This window comes from Natator depressus, chromosome 7 (assembly GCF_965152275.1).
Source record: "Natator depressus isolate rNatDep1 chromosome 7, rNatDep2.hap1, whole genome shotgun sequence".
In the NCBI taxonomy this organism is placed as follows: Eukaryota; Metazoa; Chordata; order Testudines; family Cheloniidae; genus Natator; species Natator depressus.
In genome coordinates this window covers 66,348,742-66,361,060 of record NC_134240.1, presented here as the reverse complement: position 1 = coordinate 66,361,060, position 12,319 = coordinate 66,348,742, and the positions used below count along the sequence as shown (strand labels likewise).

The 12,319-nt window shown below is 40.4% G+C and overlaps 1 protein-coding gene across 1 annotated transcript in view; it reads left to right on the top strand.

Moving 5' to 3' along the window:
- The window catches only part of ZCCHC24 (zinc finger CCHC-type containing 24), a 153,028-nt gene that overhangs the window by 132,325 nt on the left and 8,384 nt on the right, over positions 1–12,319 (top strand). The window lies entirely within an intron of this gene.

Below are 12,319 nucleotides of genomic sequence, written 5' to 3'. Positions count from 1 at the left end.
CTGCAGGTTTCTGTTCCTAGTGAACACAAACAAGCGATTTCTATTCATCTAGGAAAGGATTTGCAGCACAAGTGTAAGCAAATATTATCGTGGGTTTTATGCCAAGTTCTATCAAGCAAGATTCTGTGTCATAGAGTTTAAGGCCAGAGGGGACCACCGGACCATCTAGTCTGACATCCTTTGCTCGCGGTCTTGACTAGCTTGCCTATCATTGTCTCAGGGTTTCAAAATTTGGGTACCCTTCTTTTCATTGGAAAATGTCTCCAGATCAGAAGTACAGGTCTGTCTCTGTACAGCAACCAGCACAATGGGGTCCCAACCCTGAGTAGGACCTTTAGATGCTATGGTAAAGCATAAAGTTTAACAATAACAGGCCTCCTAATATTAGTGATTCTCCACTCTCTTACACCAATTTTATTCCTGTTTAACTTCACTGACACCAGTGAAGTTATTCCTGATTTACACCATCGTTAAGGAACATGACATTCTCATTTCCATGTCAATTCATCTGGACAATGTTTTAAGATTAGTGAAGGAGACAAACACAGAGATGAGCCCAACATACTATACCCTGGGGTTAACACAGTGACAGTGACACAGTAAAGCAACACAGCCTGGGTGTAAAGAAAAAGGTGTCTTGCTTTGGTATTAATAAGTGATGCGGCAAGCAAGCAGAGTTGTAGGAAAGAGAGCTTTAGTAAAAGATGCTGAGATTCTAGAGACAGCAATAGCAGCCTGGTCCCAACTCATATTTGTGAGCCCCCAGCATCCCATCAAAATAGCATCCCATGAAAGCCTCCTGAAATGTTACTCTCCTTCACTTCCACTCATCACACTACACTTCCATCCTGTACGAATGCTAGGAGTATGCAACACATAGTCCACTGACAGAGAATTACAGTTTTCAAGTGTGATTAGACACAGATCTAATTTAGAGAAGGGTTGAGAAAATGGAGCTGCAGTGGCAGTGAGATTATATCAAAGCTGCAGAAAGAAATGCTATGAATATTTTCTGATGAAACTTGCGTATGTAGGAAAACCACTCGCCGGACTTGGAAATTAAATTTGCTTGACCCAGTAGAAACGAACACTTAAGTTGGTTAGGGGAGACTGGAAATTCTATATTGTACCTCCCACATTTGAGAATTCAGTTCACACAGGTCTCTTACATGTAAAATCATTTCCTCATGAGCCCAAAACATTGATATTAGAAGATTCTGATTACTTTGATATCGAATAGGATACTGACTATGTAAAAAATACATTGCTAGTGTTCGTGCAGAATTGTTTCCTTATGCAGCCAGACAGAATCCGAGGCTACTCCTGGCCTCATTCTTGGAAGTAAGTCAAGTATGAAAACCACAGTTGACACTGATCAAGATCTAGGATCTAGTTATTCCAATATAATTAGACGTGAAATACTTATTAGAGCAAGTATCCAAAGACGCAACACCACAGTTTCTTACTTTAAGATAGCCAATTTGGAGTAAATGCAAGATACCTCAAGGGGAAACGTGATGGAGATTTTATAATTTTGGGGAACATTTTTGTAAATGGAAAAATGGCAATTATTTAACACACTCCCAGGGAGGTGGTTTGCTGCAGATGTAATTCACATCTTGGCCGAGTCTAAACAAGGCATAGAGCACTGTGTGATACGAAGAGCTATATAAGGTTTAGGCAGAATGTGGAACTATCTAGTGAGGAGAGAAGACATTTCTGTAAAAGAAGTAGAACAAGCTAATGACTGTGAATCCGTAAAATTTGAAGAGCAAATCAAATTACCAGCTGTCCAACCATAGTAGAATTGTTCAGACATATGATATATGCAATAGGTAAAAAGGAAAACTGATCCAATACAAATGAGGTTAGACACTCCACCGTTAGCAGCCTGTGATGTCATGGAAGAGACTCAGGCCCAGTTACACAGGCACAGTCTCTTTGGGCCAGATTTTTAATGGTATTTAGGCATCCAAAGATGCATCTAGGCACCTAATTGGATTTTCAAATCCAAGTTGAGCCTCAGAATTGTTTGAACAAAAATAGGGAGAGCTCTGGTTCCTAACAAGAGGTTATAAATGACTCGTATGTAAGTGTTTTAAACGCAGAACAAGCAGCAAAAGACAGCTCACATGGACTGCATCCGTTCAACATGCTTCCTACTATCATCCCCATACATGACTTAGAGTAGTCAGTTGTCAAAGGGGCATCCAGGATATGTGGCAGACTACACATCAGGAAGGGTAATAGGGATCTGAAGCTGTGTAGTGGGTCCTTGATTAAGGTCCTTAATACTTTGTGGACAACAACGTATATCCAGTTACTAATCCTCTGATCCAAATAATCCAATAGTTTTCAAGAGGTTCGTAAACAATTTGTTGTTTTATTTTTTTAATTAAAAAATTAGTAAATCTAAACATTTAGGACCTGATTTTTTTAAAAAACCCATATTCCAAGGCTGTGATCTAAATGTGCATTCTATCTGCACACACAGTTACAGTTACAGTTACTATGTTCGAACGTACAAATCAGCAGTTTGCAAATGGTCAGTCAGTCACCTAAAAGGCAAATGTGAGTACACTTGTGACTGGCTCTGGGCTGTTGAAAATTGAACCCTAAGAATTTTAACACATTTCCATACAAGTAGATACTGAACAGGCCATGAAATACAGACAGTAAAATGTTTTTATGGCTGTAGGACTATTCAGTTGCTTTTTATTATTTAATTGCTTGCATACACACACACACACACACTCTAAAATACCACTGTTATAAATAGTTTCACATTATTAAACCCATCTTAAGTTTGGTCTGCTGATTCAAAAACCAGGACTGGGAGCTAGTATTTTGGAATTGCATTGTTGGCTCAGACACCAATCTACTGCGTGACTTTGGGCAAGGAACTAAAACTTTTTTGTGCCTCAGTTTCCTGATCTGCTTACCTCCTACAAATGTTGTTAGGCTTAAATTAATTAAATATTGGCAAAGTGCATTAAGATCTGTGGACTACATGGGATACATAGAACAACTTGTAGGATACATAGAAGATGCAAGCAATACATAGAACACCGGACCCTGAAGCCAGGTTTTGTCCTTTTCTTCCTTCCTGGTCCAGTTCTTGTTTTTAAAATAGCGTGAGATTTATAAATCACCATATTTGATGGAGTTGAAGAAGCCTCCCCTCATGCCGAAGCATATGGACCTGTAATCACAGCTGTCATTTTTTAATCTTTGCTATGCCATTCTGATAGAGGGGTCATCATCTTAATAAAATTGTGAAGGGATTAAAGTGATCTGCAGTTTCAGTAGCTTTGCAAGTGCTTTCAGTCTTCATGCTGACAAGCTTCATGCTTCATTCAAGACATAAGCAGATAGAGTGAGGATGAAATCTGTTCCTCCTCCCATGGGGCAATTAGGTTCAGTGGGCCTGAACCTGTGCTCATTGAAGTCAGTGAGAAAATTCCTATTGACTTCAACAGTGTAGGATCAGAGTAATATAAGGGATTTGTGCGGTGCTCTGAATCATTTAACATTGGCCATGTCTACACTGAAGTAAAACGCCCACAGCTGACCCTGTGTTGGCTAACTCAGGCTCGCAAGGCTTGGGCTGTGGGGCTATAAAATTGCAATGTAGGCATTTGGGCTCAGACTGGAGCCTGGACTCTTGGACCCCAAGAGTGGGGAGGGTCCCCGAGCCGAGCGCCTACACTGCAATGTTATAACCCCACAGCCCTAGCCCAAGTCAGCTGGCATGGCAGTGTAGACATACTCTACAAGACACAGACTACTGGGCTGAACTACTTGGGAAATTCTCTTGTGAAATTAGAGCTGGATGGATAACGGATTTTTCAGTTCACTGGCAATTTCAAAAAATCATTTGGGTCAAACCAAAAATGATTTTTGTCTAATGTTTCAGCTAATCAAAAGGGCAAAAAATATCATTTCAGGTCAAACAAAACATTTTGTTCCACCCAAAATCAAATGTCTCATTTCAATTTAAAGCAAGTTATTACATTTTAAATTTTTTAAAAATAAATCGAAAGGAAATTTGAAAATCAAAAATAATTTTGAATGCTAAAATCAAAAATGTTTCTTCTGGAAAATGTCAGAACAAAATGTTTCTTTTTTTTGGAGGGGGGGCACTTTGACTGAAACAATTCACTAAAATTAATACAAATTCGTGAAATGTTTCAGTGTCACTGAAGCTGCATTTTTTGCTGGAAAATGTTTCAGTTGAAAAAATTTCACTCAGTTCTAGTCCAAGTACTTTGTGGTATTACTGGGTACGTCCCCTATTCAAAGTGTGCTGTGCAAATGCTAGTTTATTCAAGTAGAGGAACCAAATTTACTATACTCCAGCGTCTGTTCTTTCACTGAAAAGTCACCACACTTCAAAATGTCATTCGAGGGATACATCCCTATCACTCAGAATTCCCTTTTTTAAGAAGAAGGTATGCAGCAAGCCTTAATAGCACCAGCTGTTTGGAATCAACATCCAGAGGTACTGGCCCATAAAGGAAAAATAATGGCCAGTGCTCTGCTTCAGTCAGTATTTGTCTTTTAAAAAAAATAAATTGTTGTTGTTGTTGACAAGATTGTTGATGATGCAAAAATCTCAGTATCTGTTCAGTGCTTCTTATCTGCAGTATGGGTTTAGCATCCTAACCCCCTGCTCATTCCTATCACTACCACTTGTTAAATGTTTGATTGTGACCTATAATGGAAAAGGGCATCTTGACATGAACATAATTAAAAGCTCAAAGGGCCATATCTTCAACTGGTGATATAGCCATATTAGCATAGTCTCATTAAAATAAGAGCATAGTCTCATTAATCAATGTACACCAGCTGAGGACCTGGCCTGAAAGTAGTTACACAAAATCACTCCTAACTTCCATTAGTTGGAACAGAAGAACGCTATACTGGGTCAGACAGTGTCCTGTCTTCTGACAGTGGCCGGTGCCAGATGCTTCAGAGGGAATGAAAAGAACAGGGCATTTTCGAGTGATCCATCCCATTGTCCAGTATACCAGCTTCTGCCAGTCAGAGATTTATGGGTTGAATCCCTGACCACCTTGGTGAACAGCCACTGATGGACCTATCCTCCATAAACTTACCTAGCTCTTTTTTTAACTCAGTTGTAGTTTTGTCCTTCACAACATCCACTGGTAGCAAGTTCCAAAGATTGACTATGCATTGTATGAAGAAGCACTTTCTTTTGTTTGCAAAAAGAAAAGGAGTACTTGTGGCACCTTAGAGACTAACCAATTTATTTGAGCATAAGCTCCTTTCTTTTGTTTGTTTTAAACCTGATGCCTACTCTTTTCATCGGGTCACCCCTAGTTCTTGTGTTATGTGAAGTGTAAATAACACTTCCTTATACACTTTCTCCACACCATTCATGATTTTATAGACCTCCATCATATCTTCTGTTAGTTGTCTCTTTTCTAAGATGAGCAGTTCTAGTCTTTTTAATCTCTCCTTATATGGAAGTTGTTCATTTTGTTGCCTTTTTCTTTACCTTTTCCATTACGAATGTATCTGTTTTGTGATGGAAAGATGAGAACTGCTTGCAGAATTCAAGGTATGGAGGTACCCTGGATTTATATAGTGGCACTGTGAAATTGTGTCTTATTTTCTATCCCTTTCCTAGTGTCAAATACAAACTAGTTGTTCTCAACTTCAAAGCTTGTTACGACTGTTCCCACCTACCTTTCTCTTCTTCCATCCCCTCTGCTCCAGTGCCGCTGCTTGTTTCATATGCTCCGAAGTCTCTTTTTGTCTTCTCCCATGCACACGTTTCAGCATTTGGTCCTTTCTGCTTGGAACAGCCACAATTCCACGGGTTGGCCACCTGCTCTTTGTTTCTTACAATCCATTGAGTTCCAATGCCAGCTGCCCACAGAGAAGGTCTCCATTCAGTCTTGCACTGTTATTTCACATACCTATCTGTCCCAATTAGATTTGAATCTCTTTGGGGCAGGATAAGTCTTCTCAATGTTTTTATATCACTGTGTACAAATAAGGCATTCGAGCTCTGTAAAAGAACAGATGGAAGAATTTGTGTAGTAAAAGGTGTTGCCGATGCTCCCCAAATAAAAATTATAATGAATTATCACACACAGTTTGGTTGGATCTAGGCAGTGTCAAAGCTTGTCACAGGTGATGTCGCTTCTTTTGATGGTTTCTTTTTGCTTTGTGTGAAGCTCCCCATGTCTTAGGATTTTCACTCCTCGATTGTTTCACTGCTGGTCCTCCACTCCTCCTTCCTGTGCTGCTGCCATGAAATCCCTATGGACCATCACAGGAGAGCTGGGACATGGGGCAGCATGAGAGGCTTGTGTGGCGCAAACCTCACCACGGAAAATCAATACAACGTATCACACTGACAGAACCCACCCTGACACTGCTCCAGAGGATTTCCTGGACTGTCACTCGAATTCTGTTTTTGAAAAAATATTAAAATTGCCTTTTTACATAAGAAGGTAGTTGTAAAGCAAATTTCCCAGAGGCACTTGATCCTACCTTCTCTTCTTGCTAGTGCATTGGATTTTGCTGCCATTTATGTTGCTTGTCCTAGTGCTCCAGCAGTAGATCCAGTCCTCACAGCCGCTCATTTGGCATTCTTGGCAGCATCACAGTCCAGATGCCAAGCTCTGAATATTCATTTTCTCCCCTTATCCTCTTGTAGTGGCATCTGTGTCCATGGTTTCTTCCTGGTTGGCCTCCTATCAAGCCATGTCTTTGACCTTCTGGCTTGTTCCATTGCTGTCTATGACAGCTGTTGCACTGGTACAGAATCAGCCAGCTGGTTACTGACTCGTCTTGTTGGATACCATTTTCTTCCAGATGTTAGGAATTTACTCCCTTGGACCGAAAATAAATTTATTGTGTAAACAAATTCTCCATGGAATCCAGGCTATTGCTTGTATGGATCACCCAAAAAAAGGTAATTTTGTCAGTGGGGTTAACTTTACTCTTTACTCTAAGGGCATGAAGTCAGGAGTAAAATTGCTCATGAGTAAGCTGCCTTGATCTAGCTGAAAAGAAATGTAGGAAGCTGGAAAAAAGTACCATCAAATGACATTTTGAACCAGAATTACTTTTCTGACCATAGCAGCACCTTAATTCCACAGTTGTCAGGAGATAGCAGTGGAATAACATTAATCAACATATAGCCATACTGACCCAATAGGGCATTAACAGCCAGAACCACATCTCACCTTAGTTGTGCTAACATATGGCCTAACAGCATACTAATGTTCTGTTTTCCATACACAAAGAGTAACCAGATACTTCCAAACTGAATGACTTATTTCAGCAAGGAACAAGAACAAGAATTAAAGTAACCATCAGAGAGCACAGTGTGTGTATATATCACTCCAAATTAACAGGCTACATCAGCTCTGCCTCACAAAATGCCATTTCGGTTTTGCACACAGCAGTCTTTTGTTATTGTTTAACATTTTTATTGTGGTACTTCCTAAAGGACACAACTAAGTTGGGCTCCATTTGCTAGGCACTGTACAAACTGTACAAACATACAATCGCCTCAAAGAGTTTACTTCTACTAACGTAATGGTGCAATCCAGTGAAAATAAGACTATTATTCCAAATCTACTTAGAACATAAGAAAGGCCATACTGGGTCAGACCAAAGGTCCATCCAGCCCAGTATCCTGTCTACCAACAGTGGCCAATGCCAGGTGCTCCAGAGGGAGTGAATCTAACAAGTAATGATCAGTGATCTCTCTCCTGCCATCCGTCTCCACCATCTGACAAACAGAGGCTAGGGACACCATTCCTTACCCATCCTGGCTAATAGCCATTAGTGGACTTAACCTCCATGAATTTATCCAGTTCTCTTTTAAACCCTGTTATAGTCCTAGCCTTCACAGCCTCCTCAGGCAAGGAGTTCCACAGGTTGATTGTGCGCTGAGAGAAGAAGAACTTCCTTTTATTTGTTTTAAACCTGCTGTCCATTAATTTCATTACTTGTACCATTAAAAATGTGTCACCCTAATGGGAATGCATAATTAAACACAGGAGAACATTTTTTATCTGTTAGTAGAAATGCAGAATTATGTCAGCTATATACAAACTGCCGTTCTCATTAATATTACTTAAACTTCTGATACGATTGATCATTCTTATTTCCTTTTGGTTTAGCACAACACTTCATAATTTCATTCTCGGGGCTAAATTCATTACTGCATAACAAGACTGATAGAGATGTACCACATGGGCAAAATGTAGACTGACACCACAGACACAGTGTGTATACTCTGCATAAGATTATTAATTGCATTTAAAGTTCGCCTAGGAACTGCTGTCTTTGAACAGGCCAATGATCTGACAATGGCTAATGCTGGATCCTTCAGAGAAAAGCAAGAACAAAACCTATAATTAATTATATACTTGTAATACCAGTGTCATGGGGGAAATTTCTGACCACTTGAGGATCGCAAACCCTTGTAATTGTTATCCTATCTGATGTAATTTTAGCGTCTATTTTAATTCATACATGTCTAATCCTTTATTTAAACCATAATAATCTATTTACCTCATTAAGACCTTGAAACAATCCCATGGGTTAATTACATGCTGTTTGTTCACTTGCATTTGAATTTCATTAAATTCCCCTTTATTATGAGCCAGGCCCTGGCTGGCCTTCTCTCTCTGTCCTCTTATTATTTCACAGCTCTCCTCCGCATATCAGCTTGTTCTCCCTTCCAAACAAGGTAATTTTAGGCTTAAAAATACAACTCTAAGAACAGGGCAGATCATTCCAGTCCATGGTACAACTTATGAGGGGGGAAGTGAACTTCCATGAGGACCCTCATGTGGAGATTCCCTCACGCTATCCCATGGGAATGACCTTGAAGCATGCCTCCAGACAGGAAGAATCTCTCTGGATCTGCAAGAGACATTTTGTCTCCACACTGGCTCTGCACCTTAATGCTCCTATCAACCCCATATCCTTGGGGGTACAGCTCCAATTGGAAAGGAGCTGAATTATCTCTCCTAAGTACATTTCATTCTTCTGGACCAGCTCTTCCTTTCTCCTGCATGTGCGGTCTCCAGCCCTCCTACAAACACAGACTTAGGGACCCATTGAGAAGCCTCCACAGGTAGGGGCTGAGGGGGAGGGCCTCTCTTTCCATACAGACAGGGAAAGATCCACAAACAGAGGGCTGTGAATCTCAAAAGGGATGATCAAAGCCAGGATATGAACTCTGTACCATATCTTTGAGACATAGCACAGAAAGCTTAGATCCATTACAGTATGTACATCTGTGACTGTAAATTACGATGGACAGTGGTGCATTGTCCCTGGTATTACTTCCATTGCTCATGCAGACTCACCTTATTTTTCTAACAACTCATAAGGTTTCATTTGGGGTTTTTGGGGGGGTTTTGTTTTGTTATTTATTTATTTAGCGGGGTGGGGATTATAATCAGAAAAATGCTGAATGTGGGTTAGCAAAAGGCTTCAATTAAAAGTTAATTTGGGAAGCAGGCCTTGCTGTTTAACTATAGAATCATTTCATCTTTATTCCATGCAGGCAACAGGATAGTCACTGCAGCCAAATGCCTTCTCAGTAGAGATAGTCAGAATTTTTTTTCCCACTCCCCCATTCCACACACACAAAGAAAACTTTATGTGAAAAACCAGATATTTTTCAATTTTTATCACTTACAGAAATGGGTTTTCACTGAAAAAACAAAACACCCAAAACCTATTTTGTTTCCGTTTAAAACAGTTTCCGTTTTTCAATAAAAACTTGAAAAATTTCAGTGAAAAATGGATATTTTTTCCATGAAACCATTCATAAACTGAAAAGCAATTTTCCCAATGGAAATTTGTTGACAGTTGTTTTTTTTTTTGCTTTACCATCTCTACTTCTCAGTTTCTTATTTTTCCAGCAACCAGCACCTGTGACCAAAGAAACATAAGTGCGATTCCCTGATGGGCCTCTCAGAGGTGCGTCACAGAGCTTGCAGCCCAGGGAAGAGGGCTGTGGTGTCTTTAAGCCACCTTTGTGCCCTCCAGATTTTGGGGTGTTGAAGAGGCTCTTGACATAATTTAGGCCTGATCTACACCTAAAACCTAGGTCGACCTAGCAACATCACTCAGGGCTGTAAAAAATGTCATGCTGTGTGCAACGTAGTTAGGTCGAGCTAACCGCACTGTAGATGCACCTAGATCGATGGAAGAATTCTTCCACTGACCTAGGTACCATCTCTCAAGCGGGTGGATTTACTCCAATGACAGAAAAACTCCTTCCATTGCTGTAGTGTTTATATTACAGCACTATGACAGTATCGCTGTAGCACTTGTACTGTAGACATACCCTTAGATAGCCCTGTGGGCCTGTCTGCGGTACAGCAGCTAGCTCAGAGTCTCTGCAGCCTGCCCTCAATACATCCCTCCTGCCATCAACCCCTTGTCCCCGCGGTACACCTCCCAGAACCTCAGGAGGCAGCCTTATAGCTGTCCTGCACCATGCCTGTGCTAGGGGAATTCTGCTACAGCTGGACACGGGGCTTTTAGGGCCTCTTTACACCACTCTGGGCCTTTCACATGGTGTAAGAAGGGTGGAGCAGGAATGCTGTTCTCATCCTATAACTCTCCACGTTGTTTTTTTATTATGAAATATTTGTTTTATCATTACTAATGATAAAGGAATAATAGGAATGGGGCAGATTAATTTTTACAGCAGATAACTTAGCTACACGCCAAAGCCAAGCCCTTCAGTGCATTTAAATATTGAAGCAACACTTCTTTTTTTTTTTTTTGATGCAACCTCTCGATACACAGTGTAGTTTCTGGAGATGTAGCTCTCTAGCCTCATCAAAAAAGCAGCCCTAACACTGCTTTGTGCCTTCCAGCTGGCCCCAAGCAACCTGGTTTCCTGTGTTCATAACCCTTCTCTCCCCAGCCTGTATGTCGTAACGTGCTGGTAACAATAACATTTCTGAAATCTAAGTGGCTCCCAGGCCAAAAAAGCTGAGCTCAGTCATCACAGGGGGAACGCAAACCATGGAGAGGTATTGTTTCTGACAGCAGTCCAAGAAACTCTTGGCACTCCGAGGCATTCCCAACGTCCTTTGCACTATTTCCAGGAAAAACGATTCCCGAGGCCTTGTGTTTAAAAAAAAACAAAAAACCCTGGCTTATTTCAATAAACATGATAACTGTTGTATTTTTCTCTTTAATCAGAGCACAGCTAGTATATAGAAGCAATCAGAGCTGTGCCGAATGGCTGCTCTGTTTTAAGTGTATCATTTCAAAGCTTCCAGGAGCTCTCCTCTTGGAGCACAAATTAACTCTTGTAGTGCCTGAACCTCAACTTAGACTGTATTGCAGACGGGGGTCAAACTTCAGGGAAAACACGTGTTATCCAACACATCTCCTTGGGTGACATAGGAAGGAAATATTTGCAGGGGTGGGTAAGGGGAGTGTGGAGGGGGAGTTGACAGTTTTTCCCAATTGAAAACAGACCTTACATTGCTTATTCATCTTGGTAACTTGGTTGGTTATATATATAAACTATCCATTACTAGACTGGCAGAACTACTGTGTGGCCTAGTGGAATGAGCACGGGGCTGGAATCCCAGTTCCGGAGTTCTAATCCCAAATTCTAATGCTCTGTTTTTAAGGAACTCATTAATAGCCTGATCCAAAGCTCTTTGAAATCAGTGGGAATCTTTCACAGGCTTTGGATGCTGGGAACGCTGTACTTGATCCAGCTAAGTACTGAAGTTTGTGATTAAGTTTAATCATGTGCTAGTCCCTTGAAGTAAACTGAACTATGCGCATTTACACCAGTTCAGAATCTGGTGAACAAAGCATTGGGCCATGTACTGTAGAGAAAGGGATGAACAAACTATTGGCAATCTCCACAGAATTAATTCCATTTTGCTATTATTACTATCTGTGAAAGGCAATAAGTGAAAATGTTCATCTCAGGAGTCAGAAACAAGAATGAACACAGCAAGAAGTTGCAGGTATCCTTTCTTGGGCTAAGTAGAATATATTAGATTTTGGCTTATTTTATTCTTCTTTTAGAATGCAGTAAAATGTACCCCTTCAACTCTGGGTTGTTACTACCTGCTCTAAAAGTTTCAAATGGCCTTTTCGTTTTGATGCTCAGTATTTTAAGAGGGTTACCCTGGAATGAAGAGCAGACATTTAAATTCATAAACTCATAGACTTTAAACCAGAAGGGACCATTGTGATTATCTAGTCAATTGTTGTTAATTTAGAAATCTTGATAATTTAGAACATCGAATGCTCTTAACATTTTATCACTTCA